The 26,186-nt window shown below is 38.4% G+C and overlaps 1 protein-coding gene across 1 annotated transcript in view; it reads right to left on the reverse strand.

Annotated features, from left to right (window-relative positions):
- The window catches only part of ASCC3 (activating signal cointegrator 1 complex subunit 3), a 1,409,126-nt gene that overhangs the window by 1,335,630 nt on the left and 47,310 nt on the right, over positions 1 to 26,186 (reverse strand). The gene's annotated exons all lie outside the window — the stretch shown is intronic.

Below are 26,186 nucleotides of genomic sequence, written 5' to 3' on the forward strand. Positions count from 1 at the left end.
AACACCTCCTTAAGCAGAGCGCGGAGATGTTCCAACTTAAATTTAAAAGTAATCACATCAGGTTCAGCTTGTTGAGAAATGTTTCCTGAATCTGAAATTTCTCCCTCAGACAAAACCTCCCTGGCCCCCTCAGACTGGTGTAGGGGCCCTTCGGAAACCATATCATCAGCGTTCTCATGCTCTACAGAATTTTCTAAAACAGAGCAGTCGCGCTTTCGCTGATAAGTGGGCATATTGGCTAAAATGTTTTTGATAGAATTATCCATTACAGCCGTTAAATGTTGCATAGTAAGGAGTATTGGCGCACTAGATGTACTAGGGGCCTCCTGTATGGGCAAGACTGGTGTAGACGAAGGAGGGGATGATGCAGTACCATGCTTACTCCCCTCACTTGAGGAATCATCTTGGGCATCATTTTTACTAAAATTTTTTTTTTTTTATGACATAAAATACATATAGTTAAATGAGAAGGAACCTTGGTTTCCCCACAGTCAGAACACAATCTATCTGGTAGTTCAGACATGTTAAACAGGCATAAACTTGATAACAAAGCACAAAAAACGTTTTAAAATAAAACCGTTACTGTCACTTTAAATTTTAAACTAAACACACTTTATTACTGCAATTGCGAAAAAGTATGAAGGAATTGTTCAAAATTCACCAAAATTTCACCACAGTGTCTTAAAGCCTTAAAAGTATTGCACACCAAATTTGGAAGCTTTAACCCTTAAAATAACGGAACCGGAGCCGTTTTTATATTTAACCCCTTTACAGTCCCTGGAATCTGCTTTGCTGAGACCCAACCAAGCCCAAAGGGGAATACGATACCAAATGATGCCTTCAGAAAGACTTTTCTATGTATCAGAGCTCCACACACATGCAGCTGCATGCCATGCTGTCCTCAAAAACAAGTGCGCCATACCGGCGCGAAAATGAGGCTCTGACTATGATTAGGGAAAGCCCCTAAAGAATAAGGTGTCTAAAACAGTGCCTGCCGATATAATCATATCAAAATACCCAGAATAAATGATTCCTCAAGGCTAAATATGTGTTAATAATGAATCGATTTAGCCCAGAAAAAGTCTACAGTCTTAATAAGCCCTTATGAAGCCCTTATTTACTATCTTAATAAACATGGCTTACCGGATCCCATAGGGAAAATGACAGCTTCCAGCATTACATCGTCTTGTTAGAATGTGTCATACCTCAAGCAGTAAGAGACTGCACACTGTTCCCCCAACTGAAGTTAATTTCTCTCAACAGTCCTGTGTGGAACAGCCATGGATTTTAGTTACGGTGCTAAAATCATTTTCCTCATACAAACAGAAATCTTCATCTCTTTTCTGTTTCTGAGTAAATAGTACATACCAGCACTATTTTAAAATAACAAACTCTTGATTGAATAATAAAAACTACAGTTAAACACTAAAAAACTCTAAGCCATCTCCGTGGAGATGTTGCCTGTACAACGGCAAAGAGAATGACTGGGGTAGGCGGAGCCTAGGAGGGATCATGTGACCAGCTTTGCTGGGCTCTTTGCCATTTCCTGTTGGGGAAGAGAATATCCCACAAGTAAGGATGACGCCGTGGACCGGACACACCTATGTTGGAGAAAGAAAGCATTTTAAAACAAAAAATTAAATGATGTAAAAATTGCATTTACATGAGAAGAATATAGAAGATGGAAGAGAGGCATTGAAATACTCTAAAAGTCCATTAATAAAGAAAAAAAAGAAAAAAGATATTCATGAAATGTGGGTATAAAAGCATTTAAAAGACGGGGATATGGAATGAAGAAGAGATATACCGCTCATGTAAGATAAGTGTTTTACAATTTGCTTGATTTCACTTCATATTGCTCACTGAGCAGTCTGCATTCTGGGAACAGTATTGTTACTGAGAGCTATAGAAAGATCATATATTTGCATAATAAAACATCATATAAAAGATATCTACTTGTTGCACTATGTAACCCATGTTTCATGTCTTTAAAGCCAAAGGTAATGGGAAAATCCAAAGACAAATATGCTTTTTGCCTGCTCACATAGGATTCCCAGTTTGCTTGCTATCTGCCATTTTCTTCCATATTGTCCTCCCTGATCATATACACCAGTCAGCCAAAACGTTAAGTGGGCTAAAACCATTGTGATGAAGCTGTGGTGACTGGTTCAAAGTCAGAGTGTGCCATGTTAAGTTAGTTGACATTCCTTCCACCTATTTTATTCTTGAAAGAAATGGATTGTGGAAAGAAATCCATTCCCTGCTATCTCCTCCTGCTATCTCCTCCAAACAGATACAAACTACAAAAAAAGTTCATAAATAGTTCAAATATGTGTGTCTTAAAATTAAATGCTCTATCTGAATCATGCAAGTTTAATTTTGGCTTTCCTATCCCTTTAAAACTTTTAGCCTCAAAAGGAAGCCTTCCGAAAACTCATCTTTCCAATCTCCATCTCAAATGTCTCAACTTATTCCCATAATGTTATATTGCATTTCAGCCATATTTCACTACCAGTGCATACAATGATTCCCAACAAGTTACAAAACCAAATGTAAAATATTGACCAAGTATGTTTCTACACTAATCCAACACATTTTAAGTGAGGAGTTAAGTTGCTAAATCAGAGCTTTCCAAACTTTTCATGTTGGTGACACACTTTTTAGACCTACATCATTTCGCGACACAGTAATTCAGTTGTACTGGCAAACAGGAGGTTAAACTAACTTGTTTTAAGAGATATGGACACATACATAAATTATATAATAACGAAAGTTTAACACCACCAATAGCTACTTACTATTTTAATGGGATGTATGAGGTTGATGGGATGAACACAGTCTCTGAATATTTGGTAGAATATTAGATAAAGACACTCGCATTCCATCATCAAGCATTTTTAAGCTTCCACTTCCTATCCATATATCAAGAGCAGGAGCAGCAATGCACTACTGGGAGCTATTTGCAAAAAAAAAAAACCCCTCTGACTTCAGCTCAGCGTTTAAGCTGCCGCCCTCAGAGCTCGGTGAGTCCGATTGACTACTGCCCGCGCTGCAAACACACTGCTGTCCCACTCACTGACTACACATGCAGTCACGAGCCGATTTAGGAGACTACACATGCAGTCACGAGCCAATTAAGGAGACTACACGTGCAGTCAGGAGCCAATGTGCTGCCAATGGGAATAGTTTCAGTTCCCACTGATCTGCGCCAATAGGTTAAGATGATCTGTGACCCCCTAGGTATCAATCACGTGTCAACCATGTGATATGCAAAGCAGGCAGGCAGAAAGTCAGAAACAAAAAAAAATGTAAAAAAAAAATAAATTTAAAAAAAATTTGTGCTGAAGCAGGGACACACCTACACACTGCTGCCGACACACTAGTGTGTCCCGACACACAGTTTGGAAAGCTCTGTGCTAAATTATCTGATACAATGTAAGTGATTTTTGTTTTGCTCTGTTCACTGCCTTGGGGCAATACTTGACCCTGTTCACTCCTGTACCACCCACATTAACTATCTCACAAAATCTGCTTATTCAATTTATGGAACAATACCAACATCTGTCCATTTAAGATATAACTAAAATTATCTTATTATGGTCACTCCACTAAAGCAACACCTCTCAAAGCATTCTCTAAATATCTCTGCCAGGCTTACTACCTCAGCCATAGTTCTTCCCTTGCAACTTTGTTAATTCTTTCACTGTCTTGCATTAGCCACCAGGGACAAATTAAAAATCAAACTTTCAACTACAAAGCCACACATATCACTGCACCCCACTACATCTATACAAGTGTTCTCCCAGTCTGTGGCATTATGAAGGAAGTCACTGGTAGCAGTTTAATATTTTGCAATATTATATTTTCTGCTATTTATAACTGTTACTTAAAGTGAATGTAAAGTTTGATGAATCAGTGCCAGGTTTTTAAAAACCCTATTAAAACAGGGGTAACTTTCATTCATCAAACTTTACCTTTCACTCATTCTGTTAAAATATTTACCTTTTAATCTTGAAAGCTGTTCTAACACTTCCCCCGCCCATCGCAAGCCTCTTCATGTGTCAAAATGACGAATCCGGCTTCCTCCTCCACGTGATTGGAGGATGCCGTATTCATCATTGCTGACGTATGAAGTGACGAGCGGCAGGAGGGGGAATCGCTGGAGTGGCTTTCAAGATTAAAAGGTAAATATTTTAACAGAACGAGTAAAATGTAAAGTTTGATGAATGAAAGTGCCCCTGTTTATAATAGGGTTTTTAAAAACCTGGCACTGATTCATCAAAGCTTTCCAAATCTTAAATTCATTAATAATTTAACATTTATTGACTTAATGATAATTTGTGCAGTAAACATTGTGTTTGTCTTTATACAGAATCATATATATATATATATATATATATACACACACACATCCACACACACAGACAGGGTGGCTAAAAATCAATTATTTAAAAAACAAAAAACGATCAGATGTTATTTTTAAATCCGATTTTTTGTTATATTTAAAATAGGATTTTTATTTTTAAAAATAAAATGCTTTATGAGGAAAATATATCTAAAGATTCTATTTAATACACATTATAATCTAAAGGTTAATCATCCTAAAATATAGATTAGTTTTTCATTATATAGCAAGATGCTGTAATGTTTAATTTTTGTATTAAATTAATTCAATTAATCCATTCACAATGTCATGCTCTCCCAGAGGTTTGTGTCATATTATTTTGGGCAATGTTTCTATCTTGAAGATATCACATATTATTGGTTTTATAGTTCTCAAAACTGTGAATTTGTGTTTACAGAAATAACATGTTCCTTCTTCACAGCAAAATGTTATACAATTAATATATAGAGTTGAGAAATAGACCTTAGAGGGACATAATCATGAAAGAAAACTTTTAGGTTTCAGACAGAGCATAGAATTTCATTTAGATTTACTTCTATTATCAAACTTGCTTTATTCTCTTGGTATCCTTTGTTGATGGAGCACAATGCTCTACTGGGGCCTAGCTGAACGCAATGGGTGAGACCGTGACAAGAAGCTAGCTCACAGTAGTGCATTGCTTCAGAGCATACCTATGTTTGCTTTTCAACAATGGATACCAAGAGAATGAAGCAAATTAGATAGAGAGAAATTGGGGAAAAATTTAAAATTGCATGTTTTTTATGAAAATCTATGTACACAGAATCAGATAGTAAGTTTCAAGAAGCTCAATGGAATAGAAGATTATGGAGTGGAATAGATCAGCACAAGGACCTACAGTACGAGTGAGGAGGGAGGGGCAAACATTAAAAAGGAAATATGCTATTGTATTAAATATAACTATTTAAATTGATACTATTAAAGGGATATAAACCCCCCCAAAAATATTTTATGATTCAGACAGAGCATACCATTTTTAAAAAGTTTCCAATTTACTTCTATAATCGATTTTGCTTAGTTCCCATTATATTCTATGTTGAAGGGATACCTAGTGCTGCCATCTAGTGCTTTTGCAAATGGATAACATTCATACAAAACTGCTGCCATATAATGCTTCAGAAATGGGTCGCCCCTAAGCATACATCTCTGCTTTTTAAAAAAAGATACTAAGAGAACGAAGAAAAAATTATAATTGAAGTAAATTAGAAAGTTGTTTAAAATTGCATGCTCTATCTGAATCATGAAAGAAAAAAAGTTGGGTTTCATATCGCTTTAATGGTAAATTTCTTTAGCTAAATAAAACCATTTAAAATTGTTATTTCTCCTTCCAATAAAGTACAGCTTTAAGGGACGGTAAACCATAAACAAAATGTTATATAATTCTGCACATAGTGCGGAATTATATAACATTATAATAGCGCAAACATTGTAAAACCAAATTTCCCCTTTGAATTTAAAAAATAACTGCTGTTTTACAGACCCGCTCTCTGTGATCTTCTGAGCGGGTCTGTTTTTTTCTAACAGCGCATCGGGCCAGCTGTATAGTCACAGCCCGGCCCGACCCCGCCATAGCACTAAGTGCAGCTCGCTCCTGCTGTCTGACATACCAATTATTTTTTAAACTTCTAACATCTCTAGGGAACTTCTCGTTCCCCCTTGATGGTTGATGTAAGCTACAGTCGTGATGTTGTCCGACTGAAATCTGATGTACCTCAGAGTTGCTAACTGAGGCCAAGCCTGAAGAGCCTTAAATATCGCTCTTAGTTCCAGAATATTTCATGGAAGGAGAGACTCCTCCTGAGTCCACGATCCCTGAGCCTTCAGGGAGTTCCAGACTGCACCCCAACCTAGAAGGCTGGCATCTGTCGTAACAATTGTCCAATCTGGCCTGCGAAAGGTCATACCTTTGGACAGATGGACCCGAGATAGCCACCAGAGAAGAGAATACCTGGTCTCTTGGTCCAGATTCAGTTGAGAGGACAAATCTGTGTAATCCCCGTTCCACTGACTGAGCATGCATAGTTGCAGCGGTCTGAGATGTAAGCGTGCAAACGGCACTATGTCCATTGCCGCTACCATTAAGCCGATTACTTCCATACACTGAACCACCGAAGGGCGCGGAATGGAATGAAGAACCCGGCAGGAATTTAGAAGCTTTGATAACCTGGAGTCCGTCAGGTGAATTTTCATTTCTACAGAATCTATCAGAGTCCCTAGAAAGGAAACTCTTGTGAGTGGGGATAGAGAACTCTTTTCCTCGTTCACTTTCCACCCATGCGACCTCAGAAATGCCAGTACTATGTCCATATGAGACTTGGCAATTTGGAAGTTTGACGCCTGTATCAGGATGTCGTCTAAATAAGGGGCTACTGCTATGCCCCGCGGCCTTAGGACCGCCATAAGCGACCCTAGAACCTTTGTAAAGATTCTTGGGGCTGTAGCTAATCCCAAGGGAAGAGCTACAACTGGTAATGCCTGTATTGAAAGGCAAACCTGAGAAACCGATGATGATCTTTGTGTATCGGAATGTGAAGATAAGCATCCTTTAGATCCACTGTAGTCATATATTGACCCTCCTGGATCAGTGGTAGGATGGTATGAATAGTTTCCATCTTGAACGACGGAACTTTGAGGAATATGTTTAAGATCTTTAGATCCAAAATTGGTCTGAAGGTTCCCTCTTTTTTGGGAACCACAAACAGATTTGAGTAAAAACCATGTCCCTTTTCCTCCTTTGGAACTGGATGGATCACTCCCATAACTAGGAGGTCTCGTACACAGTGTAAGAATGCCTCTCTCTTTATCTGGTGTGCAGATAATTGTGAAAGGTGAAATCTCCCTTTTGGGGGGGAAACTTTGAAGTCCAAAAGATATCCCTGGGATATAATTTCCAACGCCCAGGGATACTGAACATCTCTTGCCCACGCCTGGGCAAAGAGTGAAAGTCTGCCCCCTACTAGATCCGTTCCCGGATAGGGGGCCGTTCCTTCATGCTGTCTTAGAGGCAGCAGCAGGCTTTTTTACCTGCTTTCCTTTTTTTCCAGGTCAGGTTTAGTCTCCAGACCGTCTTGGATTGAGCAAAAGTTCCCTCTTGTTTATTATTAGAGGAAGTTGATGCCGCACCTGCCTTGAAGTTTTGAAAGGCACGAAAATTAGACTGTTTGGCCCTAGATTTGGACCTGTCCTGAGGAAGGGCATGACCTTTTCCTCCAGTGATATCAGCAATCTCCTTCAACCAGGCCCAAATAGGGTCTGCCCCTTGAAGGGAATGTTAAGTAGCTTAGATTTTGAAGTCACGTCAGCTGACCATGATCTAAGCCATAGCGCTCTGCGCGCCTGTATAGCAAAACCAGAATTCTTAGCCGTTAGTTTAGTCAAATGAACAATGGCATCAGAATAAAATTGGCTAGCTTAAGTGCTCTAAGTTTGCCAAGTATGTCATCCAATGGAGTCGCTACCTGTAAAACCTCTTCCAGAGACTCAAACCAGTACGCCGCAGCAGCAGTGACAGGGGCAATGCATGCAAGGGGCTGTAGGATAAAACCATGTTGAATAAATATTTTCTTAAGGTAACCTAATTTTTTATCCATTGGATCTAAAAAAAGCACAACTGTCCTCGACAGGGATAGTAGTATGCTTTACTAGAGTAGAAACTGCTCCCTCCACCTTAGGGACTGTCTGCCATAAGTCCCGTGTGGTGGCGTCTATTGGAAACATTTTTCTAAAAATAGGAGGGGAAGAGAACGGCACACCTGGTCTATCCCATTCCTTATTAATAATTTCTGTAAACCTTTTAGGTATTTGGAAAAACATCAGTACACACCGGCACTGCAAAGTATTTATCCAGTCTACACAATTTCTCTGGCACTGCAATGGTATCACAGTCATTCAGAGCAGCTAAAACCTCCCTAAGCAACACGCGGAGGTGTTCAAGCTTAAATTTAAATGTAGAAATATTAGAATCAGGTATCTTTCCTGAGTCATTAACATCACCCACTGACTGAAGCTCTCTTTCCTCAGCTTCTGCATATTGTGAGGCACTATCAGACATGGTTCTTAAAGTGTCAGTATGCTCTGCATTTTGTCTCACCCCAGAGCTATCTCGCTTACCTCTAAGTTCAGGTAGTCTGGCTAATACCGCTGACAGTGTATTATCCATGACTGCCGCCATGTCTTGTAAAGTAAACGCTATGGGCGCCCTAGATGTACTTGGCGCCATTTGAGCGTGAGTCCCTTAAGCGGAAGTCAAAGGGTCTGACACGTGGGGAAAGTTAGTCGGCATAACTTCCCCCTCGTCAGATTCCTCTGGTGATAATTTTTTTTAAAGACAGAAAATTATCTTTATTGCATAAAATGAAATCAGTACATTTGGTACACATTCTAAGGGGGGTTCCACCATGGCTTTTAAACATAATAAACAAGGAGTTTCTTCTATGTCAGACATGTTTATACAGAATAGCAATGAGACTAGCAAGCTTGGAAAACACTTTAAATCAAGTTAACAAGCAAATATAAAAAACAGTACTGTTCCTTTAAGAGAAACAAATTTTGTCAGAATTTGAAAAACAGTGAAAAAATGCAGTAAATCAAACGAAATTTTTACAGTGTGTATAATAGGCTAACAGAGCATTGCACCCACTTGCAAATGGATGATTAACCCCTTAGTTCAAAAAACGGATAAAAAAAACGAAATAGACGTTTTTTAACAGTCACAACCAACTGCCACAGCAGGCTGTGGCCCTACCTTCCCCAATAAACGACTTTGGAAAGCCTTTGGGCCCTTTAGAGATGTCCTATAGCATTCAGAGGGCCTTTGAGGGAAGCTGGATGTCACAGTTTGTAATTTTAACTGCACCAACTGTAACTTTTATACTACAACAGTGGAAATTGTTTCTAGTCAAAATTTAAGCCAGCCATGTGGAAAAAAACTAGGCCCCAATAAAGTTTTATCACCAAAGCATATATAAAAACGATTAAACATGCCAGCAAACGTTTTATATTGCAATATCATAAGGGTATTACCCCTGAGAGTAAGCATCATACCAGTCGTTATTAAATCACTGTATTCAGGCTTAACTTACATTAATCCAGTATCAGCAGCATTTTCTAGTGTTTTCCATCTCTAGAAAAAATTATAACTGCACATACCTGATAGCAGAATAAACCACACGCCATTCTCTCGCTGAAGTTACCTCATCTGTGTAATACCCTCAGACATATGTGAGAACAGCAATGGATCTTAGTTACAACCTGCTAAGATCATAGACACCTCAGGCAGATTCTTCTTCTATTTACTGCCTGAGATAAAATAGCACAACTCCGGTACTATTTAAAAATAACAAACTTTTGATTGAAGAAAATAAACTAGCTATATTTAACCACTCTCTCCTACAACGTCCTTGCTTGTTGAGAGTTGCAAGAGAATGACTGGGTATGACAGTTAGGGGAGGAGCTATATTACAGCTCTGCTGTGGGTGTCCTCTTGCAACTTCCTGTTGGGAATGAGAATATCCCACAAGTAATAGATGATCCGTGGACTGGATACACCTTACAAGAGAAATACAGAGCTTGCTAAATAGGGCTCGATTTATTAATCAAGGGCGGACAAATTTCCCCCCCCCCCCAGCTCTCCTCTAGCTGGCAGCAATCCGCTGACGGAATTTAACATTGCACACGAGCGCTATTTTGCGATGCGTGCAATCCCGCCCACTGCCTACGCACAGTCAATCACGTGCAGGCAGGAGCTGTCAATCTCCCCGGACGGATGAGACTGGGGAGATTGAAATTCTCCACCTAAGAGGTGGAGAAGAGGGTAGGAAGCATGGTGACCGCTGCTTGATAAATCCTGGCTATAAGTTCTCTTCTGAGAACCTGCAGTCATAGGGAGGAGAAGGGCTAGATAAATCGAGCCCATAATGTTGGCCACATTAAGATTCTCTAGTAAATCTTTTTTACTTTTAACTTGTAATACCAGATTTGTACTAATCTTAGCACAGGTTCACAATATGAATAAGCACAACATGCTATCCACTTGTAATACCAGATTTGTACTAATCTTAGCACAGGTTCACCATATGAATAAGCACAACATGCTATCCACTTGTAATACCAGATTTGTACTAATCTTAGCACAGGTTCACCATATGAATAAGCACAACATGCTATCCACTTGTAAACCTATATGCCTTCATTTCTCAATAAAATAGTTGTTTAAAGCTTAACAAATTATTTACAGCATCATTAACATCCATTGCTATTTTTCACAGATCACAAATCATTATGAAATATTATTCATATTTTTTTCTTTTAAATACACAGTCTAAATGGAAACTGGGCACACTTTTCTAAATGAACCGCATTGTGATGCTATCAAACATCTATTACAACGCCATTTAACGCTTCAGCAGAACATGCTCTTCAGTGTGCTGTTATCTTAATAGATGTTGACTGCTTTTTATAGACCTCAGGGGCTCTTTTTGTAGCTTTTTATGTATATGTTAAACTGCTGTTTGCCTATTATTGTTAATATAAGAGAATCTTAGAATAAGAAAGAAAATGCAATTAAATATACTTAAACCTTACTGTGTTATATTAAAAAAAAAAATCTGTATTTTATACCTATATATTTTATAGTGGATTTCAGCCAAAACAATCTCTCTGAAAAAAAGGTACAACTGCATATTCAAATAAGGAACCGAGAGAAACCATGCAAGGAATATCTGTCTTACTAGGGCTTATGTTTCTCCTAGTAGAAGTATACATATTATTATGTGTAATGACAGTCGTAGTTAAAGTACGTAAGAAAATGCCATATGATAGATATGACTTTCAATGGGTGTGGTTTTAACAGGGCTACCAAAATATGTAGTCAAAGAGACAACCTTTTAAAAATGTTACCAAAAATATAATAAAAAATGTAACACATTTTGTGTACTTGTGTAATTGTTCCTATGCTATGATAAGCACAAGAGATTTATGCAGATTATCTGAATTAAAGGGATACTAAACCCAATTTCTTTTCTTTCATGATTCAGACAGAGCAGCCATTTTAAGTAATTTTCTAATTTGCTCCTATTATCAACTTTTTTTCGTTCTCTTGCTATCTTTATTTGGAAAAGCAGGAATCTAAGCTAAGGAGCCGGCCCATTTTTGGTTCAGAACCCTGGGTAGCGCTTGCTGATTGGTGGATTACCTTTAGCCACCAATCAGCAAGCGCTACACAGGAGCTGAACCAAAAATGGGCCGGCTCATAAGCTTACATTCTTGCTTTTCAAATAACGATAGCAACAGAATTATAAAAAAAATGACAATAGGAGTAAATTAGAAAGTTGCTTAAAATTGCCTGCTCTATCTGAATCATGAAAGAAAAAAACATAATTTATGCTTACCTGATAAATGTATTTATTTCCGAATATGAGTCCACAGAATCAATTACCTGAGGGAATATCACTCCTAGCCAGCAGGAGGAAGCAAAGAGCACCACAGCCAAGCTGCTATAAATGTCACTTCTCTTACCAGTAACCCCCCAGTCATTCAGCTGAAGGTAAATGGAAAAAGAAGATAACACAAAGGTGTAGAGGTGCCTGAGGTTTTAGTAAAAATAACGGTCTTAAAATAAAGGGTGGGCCCTGGACTCACCATATCCGGAAAGAAATTTATCAGGTAAGCATAAATTATGTTTTCTGTCCTAAGATATGGTGAGTCCACGGAATCATCAATTACTAGTGGGAACCAATACCCAAGCTAGAGGACACAGATGATTAGGGAGGGACAAGACAGGTAACCTAAACAAAAGGCACCACTGCTTGAAGAACCTATATCCCAAAAAGAAGCCTCAACCAAGACAATGAATCAAATGTGTAACATTTGTAAAAAAAAAATGCAAAGAAAAACAAAGTTGCAGACTTGCAAATCTGTTCCACAGAAACTTCATTTTGAAAGCCCAAAAAGAAGAGACAACCCTCGAATAATGAGCCATAACTCTCTCAGAAAACTCCAGCCCCACAGTTCTGAAAAGCAAACAAAGTAAACTTCTCAACCAGAAAAAAGAGAAGTAGCAGTAGTTTTCTAACACTGAGAAAACAAATAAAAACAGAAGACTGCAGAACATCCAAATTGTGCATACACGTACCTCAAAAAATAAGAATGAGGACACAGAGAGGGAACAACAATTCCCAAACAAAAGTTCTACCTAGGATAAAAAACCACTTTATCTGAAAAGAAAACACAAATCACACTGCAAAGCCCAGAGTACCTGAACTCACCGAGCAGAAAATATAACAAAAAAGAAAATTCCAAGAAAAATATTTAAAATCTTTTGGAATGCTAAGGCTCAAACTGAGCCTGCTGCAAAAACCTTAAAACAAAGGTAAAGCTCCAAGAAGAGCAACAGACTTTAACAGGCCTGAAACTAACCAGGTTCTGACAAAAGTATGCATGCCTGGCACATCCGCCAGACATTTGTGTGAAAAAAAAAAAAAAAATAATGCAGAAAACTGACCCTTCAGAGAACTGACTGACAAAATGTCCTCCAGACTGACCTGGAGAAGGGCAAAACTCCTAGAAATCCTGACCCTACTTCCAAGAGAAGTCCACGAATTCACACCAATCAGGGAATTTACACCATACCTTATGGTAAAAGAAACTAGAAACAGACTTGCGAGCCTGAATCATGATCTCAATGACCGTTTCAGAAAAACCACGCTTAGACATAACTAAGCAGTCAATCCCCAAGCAAAAAGCCTCAGAGAAAAAAAAAGTTGAATGAAAGAAAAGACCCTGAACTAGATGGAAAAAATACATCTCCGATAGGTCTGAAAACAAGATCCTGCGAGACAATGCAGGAACATATAACAATACTGATGCTCACTCCCATTTGATACAAGCAAAAGACTCGTGGAGGAGAGCCATCATACTGAAATCCCAAGGAACCGCCAAGGTATTTAGCAGAGCAGCCTGCTAATCTCTAACCCTAAACATAACCTGGAAACTTGGCGTACTGTTATCTCCAACTCCAGCACCCCCCATGTGAAAGTTTACCTGGAGAACACCTCCGGGAAAACCCACTCCCGGGATGAAAAAACTAACAGCTCAGGAAGTCCACACCCCATATACACTGAAATGTGAATAGCGGATAAACTAGAATGCTTCCTCCCACCAAACAATCCACGCCAATCATGGCAAAGGAACTCCAGGGTCCTCCCAAGTGGTTAATGTAAACCGCTGAGAAGAAACAGCAATTATAACCTGAAAAACCGGATAGGACAACGGAGGCCAAGTCGTCAGAGCATTGCAGATAGCTCTCCACTCCAAGATGGTGATGTGGAGAGCAAGCTCCTCCCAAGTACATAGTCACCAACCCAACAGGCTAGCGACCGTGACTATTACTCAGAAAGGTCTCCGAAAGAATGCGCCTCAAGACAGATGCTCCTGAGAAACACAAAAGACTCTGGAGAATGTGGGTAACGATCCCGCTACCTCTCACAAGCAAAGCAATCGCTCCACCACTAATTCCCCTCTCTGAATCATAGGGAAAAATCTCATGTCGGCAATCTAGATCTATCCTCTAAGGCAGAGCCCCAAAACTCTTGGTCCACTATCTGAACATGCATAACCGCAGACTCTCAGATGGATCAGACAAAGGGATGATGTCCAATGAAGCAATCATCAGACCGTTCCATACATCAAGCCCCTAAAAGGCCAAACCGTAGAGTGCTGACAGAGGAAAGAAGAAAAAATCCTCTATGTCCTGACTTCTGTCAAAAATAACCTCAGAGAGAAGTAAACCAATCTGGTCCCTAAGAAACTACCTCTGTAGCTGGACCAAGAGAAGTTATTTTCAGATTCACTTCCAATCGAGGAATGAAGAAAGACAACAATATCTCAGTATGATAGATTGCTTGTTGAACACATAGCGCCTGAACCATTATGACGTCCAGGAATGGCACCACAGCAACTCCCTGAAACCTAATTCCTGCCAATACAGCCCCTCTGAGAACCATGGCAAGGCCAAAGGGAAGAGCCACAAACTGAAAGTGTGTGACAGAAAGGCAAACCTCAGGAACCTGAAGAATGGTTCCCTGAGACAACCTGTTGAGACACTTTAGGTCTACTATAGGACGAAAACTCCCTCTTAATCAGGAACCTCAAAGAGGAATGATAAAATCCAGGGCCCTTTTCTCTTACAGGAACTGAAACTATTTCTCACAGGGAAGAGAAATCCCAAAGCACCACAAAAATGTCTCACCGTTATCTGGCCTGCAGATAAAATTGAAAGGTGGAACCTGCCCCAGGAAGAGAAGGAATGACTACTAAGTAGAAACCCTGATGTACTATGTCCACAGACTATCTGGGACATCTCGTATCCAAGTTTGAAGACAGAGAGAATCAACCCCCACCCCCCCACTTGGACAAATCTCGAATTGGGGGCAAACTCCTTTAATATCAGAACTATGCCTTACAGATCAGGACCAAACAAGGTCCTACCCTTGTATGGAAGTACCAGAAACTTGGGCTAGTACAGCGAAGCCAGATATCTTGACTCCCGTCAGAAAATGCTTGGAAGCATCAGAAATAAGGAACTGGCTAGCTTAAGAGCCTTAATTCTGTACTGGATCTGCTCCAAAGGAGTCTCAACCAAAATGGAATCGTAAAAGGCATTGCACCCATAAGATGCCACACTTGACACAGTGGCATACTTAGTCCATTGATCCTGAAAAGAATAGCTATCCCCTCTAGGAATCGTATTTCTCATAGCCAGAGTAGAAATGCCCTACTACTTAAGGCACTGTGCGCCCTGATATTTAATGGAGACAGCAACAGAGAACATCTTTATAAAGACAGGAAAAAAAAACCCTGACCTCTCCCATTCCTGTGAAAAATCTCCTAGCACGGCCTGGAACAGGAACAACTTCCACAGAAGAATCCCAGTATCTATAAAAGTTTACTAGACTCTTAGGGTTGACAACGACAAGCGGATCAGAGTCGCCCCAAATTAGCCAAAACCTCCTTAACATACACGAAGGTGTTCAAGCTTAAATCTGAAGGATACTCTTCAGCATCAGATGAAAGAATTATACTGTACGAATCTGATATATAACCCTCAGAAGCTACTAGCTACTTCAACGCATCAAACTAATGAGGGAAGCAATATTATATAGCAGAAATGGAGCAGAAACCCTATCTGAATATATAAATATCCTCTTGTGCTTTCCCTGAAGAAAAAGAAAGGCAGATGAAGCTTCAGATATTGCAAGAATACCTGAGCTGCAAAATCTGCAGGCAAATACACTCCTCCAGGAGAGAGGAACCATAGGGCACTGCATGAAACGCCATAAAGGCTTGGGACGTTTAAGGAGAAAGCTGTGTCATTGCCTAAACAGCCTAACCCTGGGAGACATGAGGCTCAAAAAATAAAACTTTTTTTCTCTTCAACTTGTGGTATTACTTTAAATGAAAAAATATTAGTGTAAGAATTGTCTTTAGAAATTATATTAAAAATTCCTTATATGAAAGAACTCTAACATAAATAAGGAATATGAAAATGGCCCATGTAACAATCATATGCAATAGAGTACCATACCAAAGCAAAGAAAAGAAAAGGTCTTCCCTTTGATAACAGACAAAATTCCTCTCCCATGGTAACTTTCAAAACTGTGCAGAGCAGAAACGCTGCTCCGCTCTCGGTCGGAGAACGATGCAGGGACAACAAAATAGCAGTCCAAGATGGCGCTTCTCCTCCTGAATGAAGGAGGCGGGACCACAAAAACCGCATGGCAATGAAGCGTGCAAACATTGCTCTTCATCCTGTCGCCCAAAAAGCACCTAAGATGGCGCTTCTGCTACAACATACAAATGTGTACAGGGTACAGACAAAAGTAAAATTTATAAAAAGGCATCGCTCCGCTTCCTAAAAAACCAGAATAAAATACCCCTACTCAGAGATATAGCTTCTCATAAGACAATGAGAGTTCCTAGCTATTAAGCCCTACACGCTTTCTCTCAAAGACTACCATAGGAAGCTGAAAATACAGGTTAGAAATCAAACAGTACACAAAAAAGATTTAAGCCCCAAGGTGGTTAATCCCTTCCTTACTATGAAGGAGATTAACCCCTAGTTTCCAAGTCTCATGCTAATGTGCCTGCATACTGCCCTAAGTATCCCTCAGGATTTGTCCCACTTAACAGCAGAGGGTCCTTAACCCCAACAGTGCCTGTCTTCTAGCCCCAGAAGAACAAAGGCACTTACCTGCATTCTAGCCGTCCGGCAGTCAGATGACTCACAAAGTTTGAGAGGATGCCACTCCTCACAGAGACCTGTGTAAAGAGAAAGACAGAGTAAACTTACTCAGGCTTTCTATATCAGGGCAGCAACATGTTAGAAAAATGCAGCAAAGCCCACTTTACAAGTTCCTAACTGCTTTAATGCTACCACAGCCCTGCTGAAGAGACTAACGTGTAATACAGCTACACCCAAATTGTGATGGAAGATCAGAGCAATCCTGCCCTGACTTCAAAATAAAAAAAAAATCTTGTTAGAAGAATCTTAATCAGGACACCTAATTACTTCAAATCCTCCTTGTACTAGAGGCAAAGAGAATGACTGGGGGTTATGGGTAAGGGAAGTCACATATATACCAGCTTTGCTGTGGTGCTCTTTGCCTCCTCCTCCTGGCCAGGAGTGATATTCCCACTAGCAATTGATGATTCCGTGGACTCACCATACCTTAAGAAAGAAATGTGGGTTTAGTATACCTTTAAGAAATATTTATAATTTGAAGGTATCAAATTATGAAAACTTTTTTTTTTTTTTTTTTTTTAATTTTCACATTGAATTTTCTTAACAACAGTTTAAGAGACCTGGTCTGGTCAAGCAGAAAAATTATGTTGCGGAATCTGTTGGCGCTCTACAAATAAATTATATTTTCAGACTTCGTACATACTGTATGTATGTATATATATAGCACATATCCATAGCACATCATTACACATCATTACATCATTAACTATATTATTGACACTACACATGACATGTATTATATCAATTTCCAACCATCACACTAATGTATACAAAAATAATATTGATTTAAACGTCTGCTCAAATATTCTGTATATAATTCTAATGTATACTTTAAAAAATAAAAACATAAATGATAAAAAAAATAGTTGTATATTTTCACCAATGCTTTATATGGAACTTATATGGATTATTATTGGCAGTTAGCATCTGCTGGATGGATATAGATTCTTTATAGAGACAAAATATATTTAGGTGAAAAACACTAATTTTAAATCTATTATTTTAAAATAAGTTATAAAAGTGAAAAATGTATAATATTTAAAGAGACACATTGTACTGTTAAATGTTCTCACCTTTAATATGTTCTTAAAGGGATATGAAGGTAAAAATTAAACTTGCAAGAATCAGAGCATGTCATTTTAAGACACTTTTAAAAATCACTTCTATTTTAAAATGTGCTCTGTTATCTTGGTATCCTTTGTCTAAAATGAATAAGCACATATCCTAAGCTAGAGGGAGCTAGCTTCTGATTGGTGCCTGCATACATTTGTTTCTTGTGATTGGCTAACTAGATGTATTCAGATATCTGCCAGTAGTGCAATGCTGTTCCTTCAGCAAAGAATAACAAGAGAATGAGGCACATTTTAAGTAAATTTCAAAGTTGTTTAAAATTGTATGTTCTAACCGGATCATGTTTGGGGTTTCCGGTCCCTTTAATGATCAATTTTACCTGCTGGAGTGTATTAAATTATTTACAAATAGCTCCTTTACCTTTATTGTTTTAATCTGAATTAGTTGATTTTGCCTGCTAAGACACCACCTGTACTGAAACAAATATTAATACTTTTGTATTCTCCAAAGATAAGATATGTAAACAAGAATTAGCAGCAACCCAGTAGGGGTAGTAAACACAGGTATTAAGATATAAAAAATTAAGAAGAACAGAGGGGCGCCTCATGTGAAATATTGTCAGGTGGAAACACAATAAAATCAGATAAAAGGCAGAGGTAGGTTTGAGATTTATTATATGCCTGATGAAACGGTTTGTAAACCGAGAAACGCGTTGCAAATATTGGGGGCCACATTGTTAACCCCTTGATCCACTTGTTACAACAAACTTGTGTGTTGTTGTTTTTTTAACTTTTTGTTTTTAATAAAATATTTTTATTTTATTTGTGAGTGGATATCTCTACCTACTGCCATTTGGCTATCTTTTGATTTTATTGTGTTTCCACCTGATGATACTTCACATGAGGCGCCCCTCTGTTCTTCTTCATTTTCTATAGTTTTACCTGGACCTGCCAGTGAGGAGGAGGCAGCCACCACTTGAAAACAGTTCACACCATTTCATATGTTAATAGTGCTGTAAGAACCATATCTATTTCTATATAAGACCTAATTTATACATATGAATTTTACATATATTGCTCTTTACATAGACATGCATTTTTTTATTTATTATTATTTTTTATCATTATTTTTTATTTCTCTAGCGCCCCCACTTGTGTGATTAGGTCACACTGTTTTTATATATAGGTATTAAGATGTTAAGTTTCAATTACTCTCTCTAGGGGCCCGATGATCTAAAGCTCCCAACTCAGGCAAGATGATCTAAGAAGTCTTGTCAGTACAGCAAGGTCCTTCAAATACTTTTAGAAATAATAATTTTAGCTTGAGAGCTGCTTATCTCACTAAGAAAGGCTTTGAAATCTTGTGGTTTTTGCTAATTGGGCCCTAAGTATTAGCTTTTGTGCAAAGACAAAGAAAGAATATATTGAAGCATTTGGGTATAGAGAAATTGATAAAGAGGGCTGCTCTTTCTGCAAGCTCAACCAATTTAAAAAGGAGTTGTTATCAATGAACATTAACAGCTATTTTATATATAAAAAAGCATATCTAGGTTTTCTCAGGTGCTGGGAGATAGAAGAGAATTAAGTGAAATTGATAATAGAAGTAAAGTAGAAAGTTGTTTACAAAAGTAGCCTCTATCTGAATCATGAAATAAAAGGTTGGGTTTCATGCTCCATAAACAGTAATCTATTTGAACAAAAGTGTAGCTGAACAAATCTAAGCACCATATATAAGCCAAAGCTCAAGACCCTTTTTAGTTTTTTAAATTGTTTGCCAAAATGAATATTTATAAATGAATGTTTACACTTTACCTTTCTAAACATAAAGACCTGCAATCACAAGATGGCATAAAAGATATAGCGCTGCCGAATCTGTTGGCGCTCTACAAATAACCGATAATAATAATAATAATAATAATAATAAATAAAGTACCCTCAAGTAGTTCTAGTGCTGGTGATACAGTACAAGTATCCATAACATGGGTACAGTCACATAAGGAGATAATCATGGGTAAACGCACTGAAGACCACATGGATCATACAGCTCTTACAGCTGTCCTTTATTACTTACTTAGGCCTAGATTTGGAGTTTGGCGTTAGCCGTGAAAACCAGCGTTAGAGGCTCCTAACGCTGGTTTTAGGCTACCTCCGGTATTTGGAGTCACTCAAAAAAGGGTCTAACGCTCACTTTTCAGCCGCGACTTTTCCATACCGCAGATCCCCTTACGTCAATTGCGTATCCTGTCTTTTCAATGGGATCTTTCTAACTCCGGTATTTAGAGTCGTGTCTGAAGTGAGCGTTAGAAATCTTCCGACAAAACTCCAGCCGCAGAAAAAAGTCAGTAGTTAAGAGCTTTCTGGGCTAACGCCGGTTTATAAAGCTCTTAACTACTGTACTCTAAAGTACACTAACACCCATAAACTACCTATGTACCCCTAAACCGAGGTCCCCCCACATCGCCGCAACTCGATTACATTTTTTTAACCCCTAATCTGCCGACCGCCAACTACGTTATCCTTATGTACCCCTAATCTGCTGCCCCTAACACTGCCGACCCCTATATTATATTTATTAACCCCTAATCTGCCCCCCTCAACGTCGCCTCCACCTGCCTACACTTATTAACCCCTAATCTGCCGAGCGGACCGCACCGCTACTATAATAAAGTTATTAACCCCTAATCCGCCTCACTAACCCTATAATAAATAGTATTAACCCCTAATCTGCCCTCCCTAACATCGCCGACACCTAACTTCAATGATTAACCCCTAATCTGCCGACCGGAGCTCACCGCTATTCTAATAAATGTATTAACCCCTAAAGCTAAATCTAACCCTAACACTAACACCCCCCTAAATTAAATATAATTTTAATCTAACAAAATTAATTAACTCTTATTAAATAAATTATTTGCCTGTAAAATAAATCCTAACCTAAGTAACAATTAAACCTAACACTATACTATCATTAAATTAATTAAATAAAATACCTACAATTAAACCTAACACTACACTATCAATACATTAATTAAATACAATATCTACAAATAACTACAATGAAATAAACTAACTAAAGTACAAAAAATAAAAAAGAACTAAGTTACAAAAAATTAAAAAATATCTACAAACATAAGAAAAATATTACAACAATTTTAAACTAATTACACCTACTCTAAGCCCCCTAATAAAACAACAAAGCCCCCCAAAATAAAAAATGCCCTACCCTATTCTAAATTACTAAAGTTAAAAGCTCTTTTACCTTACCAGCCCTGAACAGGGCCCTTTGCGGGGCATGCCCCAAGAAGTTCAGCTCTTTTGCCTGTAAAAAAAACATACAATACCCCCCCCCAACATTACAACCCACCACCCACATACCCCTAATCTAACCCAAACCCCCCTTAAATAAACCTAACACTAAGCCCCTGAAGATCTTCCTACCTTATCTTCACCATACCAGGTTCACCGATCCGTCCTGAAGAGCTCCTCCGATGTCCTGATCCAAGCCCAAGCGGGGGGCTGAAGATGTCCATGATCCGGTAGAAGTCTTCATCCAAGCGGGGCAGAAGAGGTCTTCCATCCGATTGAAGTCTTCATCCAAGCGGGGCAGAAGAGGTCTTCCATCCGATTGAAGTCTTCATCCAGGCGGCATCTTCTATCGACATCCATCTGGAGCGGAGCGGCAGCATCCTGAAGACCTCCGACGCGGAACATCCATCCTGGCCGACGACTGAACGACGAATGACGGTTCCTTTAAATGACGTCATCCAAGATGGCGTCCCTCGAATTCCGATTGGCTGATAGGATTCTATCAGCCAATCGGAATTAAGGTAGGAAAAATCTGATTGGCTGATTGAATCAGCCAATCAGATTTAGCTCGCATTCTATTGGCTGATCGGAACAGCCAATAGAATGCGAGCTCAATCTGATTGGCTGATTGGATCAGCCAATCGGATTGAACTTGATTCTGATTGGCTGATTCCATCAGCTAATCAGAATATTCCTACCTTAATTCCGATTGGCTGATAGAATCCTATCAGCCAATCGGAATTCGAGGGATGCCATCTTGGATGACGTCATTTAAAGGAACCGTCATTCATCGTTCAGTCGTCGGCCAGGATGGATGTTCCGCGTCGGAGGTCTTCAGGATGCTGCCGCTCCGCTCCAGATGGATGTCGATAGAAGATGCCGCCTGGATGAAGACTTCAAATCGGATGGAAGACCTCTTCTGCCCCGCTTGGATGAAGACTTCTACCGGATCATGGACATCTTCGGCCCCCCGCTTGGGCTTGGATCAGGACATCGGAGGAGCTCTTCAGGACGGATCGGTGAACCTGGTATGGTGAAGATAAGGTAGGAAGATCTTCAGGGGCTTAGTGTTAGGTTTATTTAAGGGGGGTTTGGGTTAGATTAGGGGTATGTGGGTGGTGGGTTGTAATGTTGGGGGGTATTGTATGTTTTTTTTACAGGCAAAAGAGCTGAACTTCTTGGGGCATGCCCCGCAAAGGGCCCTGTTCAGGGCTGGTAAGGTAAAAGAGCTTTTAACTTTAGTAATTTAGGGTAGGGCATTTTTTATTTTGGGGGGCTTTGTTGTTTTATTAGGGGGCTTAGAGTAGGTGTAATTAGTTTAAAATTGTTGTAATATTTTTCTTATGTTTGTAGATATTTTTTTATTTTTTGTAACTTAGTTCTTTTTTATTTTTTGTACTTTAGTTAGTTTATTTCATTGTAGTTATTTGTAGATATTGTATTTAATTAATGTATTGATAGTGTAGTGTTAGGTTTAATTGTAGGTAATTGTAGGTATTTTATTTAATTAATTTAATGATAGTATAGTGTTAGGTTTAATTGTAACTTAGGTTAGGATTTATTTTACAGGTAATTTTGTAATTATTTTAACTAGGTAACTATTAAATAGTTCTTAACTATTTAATAGCTATTGTACATGGTTAAAATAATTACAAAGTTGCCTGTAAAATAAATATTAATCCTAAAATAGCTACAATGTAATTATAATTTATATTGTAGCTATATTAGGATTTATTTTACAGGTAAGTATTTAGCTTTAAATAGGAATAATTTATTTAATAAGAGTTAATTAATTTAGGGGGGTGTTAGTGTTAGGGTTAGACTTAGCTTTAGGGGTTAATACATTTATTAGAATAGCGGTGAGCTCCGGTCGGCAGATTAGGGATTAATAATTGAAGTTAGGTGTCGGCGATGTTAGGGCAGCAGATTAGGGGTTAATAAGTGTAAGGTTAGGGGTGTTTAGACTCAGGGTACATGTTGGAGTGTTAGGTGCAGACGTAGGAAGTGTTTACGCATAGCAAACAATGGGGCTGCGTTAGGAGCTGAACGCGGCTTTTTTGCAGGTGTTAGGTTTTTTTTCAGCTCAAACAGCCCCATTGTTTTCTATGGGGGAATCGTGCACGAGCACGTTTTTGAGGCTGGCCGCTTGCGTAAGCAACTCTGGTATCAAGAGTTGAAGCTGCGTTAAAAATGCTCTACGCTCCTTTTTTGGAGCCTAACGCAGCCTTTATGTGGACTCTCAATACCAGAGTTATTTTTATGGTGCGGCTAGAAAAAAGCCGGCGTTAGCTACGCGGGTCCTTACCGACAAAACTCTAAATCTAGCCGTTAGTATCCTGGCCACAAATGGTGCACAATGAGACCTCTTTCTACGATTTCTGAAACAATTTAAAAGCAACTCACCTCTTCAGGTTAAAACACAAGGAGTTCTACAAGTAAATTTAAAAACTACTTAAAGGACCAGTAAACACAGTAGATTTGCATAATCAACAAATGCAAGATAACAAGACAATGCAATAGCACTTAGTCTGAACTTCAAAAGAGTAGTAGATTTTTTTCTGACAATTTTAACAGTTATTTCTTTTTCCACTCCCTTGTACCATGTGACAGCCATCATCCAATCACAAAAGCATACACGTACAGTGAGACAGCCATCAGCCAATATTGGCTTAGACACCCTATTTATGGCCACAGATTACTTAGGTTATTTAGTCTTGATAAAGGCCTAAAGTAAGGCCGAAACGCGTCGACTAAGTAAGTTTAATACCAATACATTATTTCATTTGAAATACACTCTACAGTATTGTTTATATTTTTTCACAGGTTTTGCACGTTTTACTTGGAGATATTTGAAACTCTTTCTTTGAAGAACCCTGAACATTGTTTTTGGAATACAACAATCACTTTTCCCACATCCTCACTAGATTTGTGGACCCATATTATCATTTTTTCACATTTTTATAGTGCCACTATTTCATATATTGCTACATTGTTTGCAATTTTAGCATTATACACTAATCTTTTTGTACTTTTTGCACTATCCATCAACTAATTATTTTTTATTTTTATTTTATTTTTATTTTTCATTTTTACTTTTTCCTCTTGTTTTTGGATTTCGGATGTTTTCATGAACTATTTTGGAGATAATTGCACATTATAAACCACTATCATCTCATTAATTTCTTCACAGATACATCAGGACTTGCACATAAAAGACTGTTCATTTGGACTGCATTTGCCAACCTGGATTATGTATTAGTAACATTCCATAATAGACCGGTCACTATATCAGGACATCTCATTGTGAAATTTTGTGTAATACCTTGTTTTTAACACCTCATTTTTTAATATTTTTAACATTTTTATGTAACATGGATCCATGATATATTATAAATTGTATTGTTAGTGTGTAATAAATATTTAACTTTTAGAACCTTAACATTTAGTATTTGACCTCCCATACTATCCTACACATTAACTACCTCAGCCTTATAGGCGCTTGCCTCTACACCTTACATATTCTTTACCTTTTCAGGTCCACTAGGGGGCCTTTGAGGGGAGCCAGAGGTACCCAAGAAATTAGCGCAGAGTTCACAGACTACACACTCCATCAGCCAATCACAACTGCATATACATTTATTCTGTGAATTTTTGCACATGCTCAGTAGGAGCTGGTGACTCGAAAAGTTTAAATATAAAAAGACTGTGCACATTTTGTTAATGGAAATAAATGTGAAAGTTGCATGTTCTATCTGAATAATGAACTTTTTATTTTGACTTGAGTGTCCCTTTAATAATTAGTGGTATGACAAACTACCATTGGATATTATCTTTTACAAAACCTGCATTACCCCTTAAAATATTACAGGGTTTCCATCACACTTGCCATCTCCTACAGCAGTAAACAGGTTAGTGTATTTAAAGCATTCAGCGGTGGCATATGTGATGGGGATACCAACCCATTTCTAAACTATCAAGATGGGCCAATTGGGGAAGCAATACACTGACTGTATTTATCATTGAGTAAGCCGCTGCATGTGCAATTACCCAAGTCGGACAAGTCATGGGGGATTGACAAAAACACCACTTTAGAGTTGACATAGCAGGTTAAGAAGCATCTAATATAAATGTTGCCGGCTTTCATCATTTCTCTCATATAACACTGCCAGGTCGAACTAGGCCACGGTGATTTTAAAGAGAGATTATAAAACAGCATTATGATGCCAGCTGCTTCCTAACTATCGTCTCGCTCATGTCAGCCTGAACTGAAGGAGATCCAAAGCTGTATCTACATTTTGATAAATAGAGTCCTATGTATAAAATTGAGCTGTCATTTGACGTTTCCTATAACTACATTGATACTTAATAATGTTCTATTTTTTTTATTTTTTTTTACTTGCTCTGTCCCATAAACCTCTCTAGTGCTCCTTTCCCTCAAATAACAAGTAATAGTAGACTTGTGTGCTTTGTCATTAAATGGATATGAAACACAACGTTTTTCTTTCATGATTCAGATAGAGCATGCAATTATAAACAGCTTTCTAATTTACTTCTATTTTCAAATTTTCTTCGTTCCCATGGTATTTTTTGTTTAAAATGCAGTGATGTATGCTTAGGAGCGTGCACGTGTCTGGAGCACTTTATGGCAGCCCTTTGTCAAGAATGTTATCCATTTGCAAGAACACTAGATGGCAGCACCATTTCCTGCTATGTAGTGCTCTACACACCTACCTAGGTATCGCAACACAGAATATATTTGGGAACTAATTAAATTTGATAATAGAAGTAAATTGTAATTTTTTAAATGCATGCTCTAGCTGAATCACAAAACAAAATTTTCATATCCATTTAATCACATTTTGATAGGTCTTCTATTCACCATAGATGGTACAGTGAAGTACATATAATAAGCAGCAAAACAGCAGTAGAGGGCTATAGATACATATACAGGTCAGAGAAGAAAAAAATATGAGAAATACGTCAGGCAGAAGGTAAGATGTGAAAATGAGGAAAGAAAAAGAAAGCAAAGTAAAAAATAAAGAGATTAAAAAAAAGTTAAGGCACTAAGGAGAACTTTATTCACATCTGA

Source organism: Bombina bombina, chromosome 4 (genome assembly GCF_027579735.1).
Source record: "Bombina bombina isolate aBomBom1 chromosome 4, aBomBom1.pri, whole genome shotgun sequence".
Taxonomy (NCBI): Eukaryota; Metazoa; Chordata; class Amphibia; order Anura; family Bombinatoridae; genus Bombina; species Bombina bombina.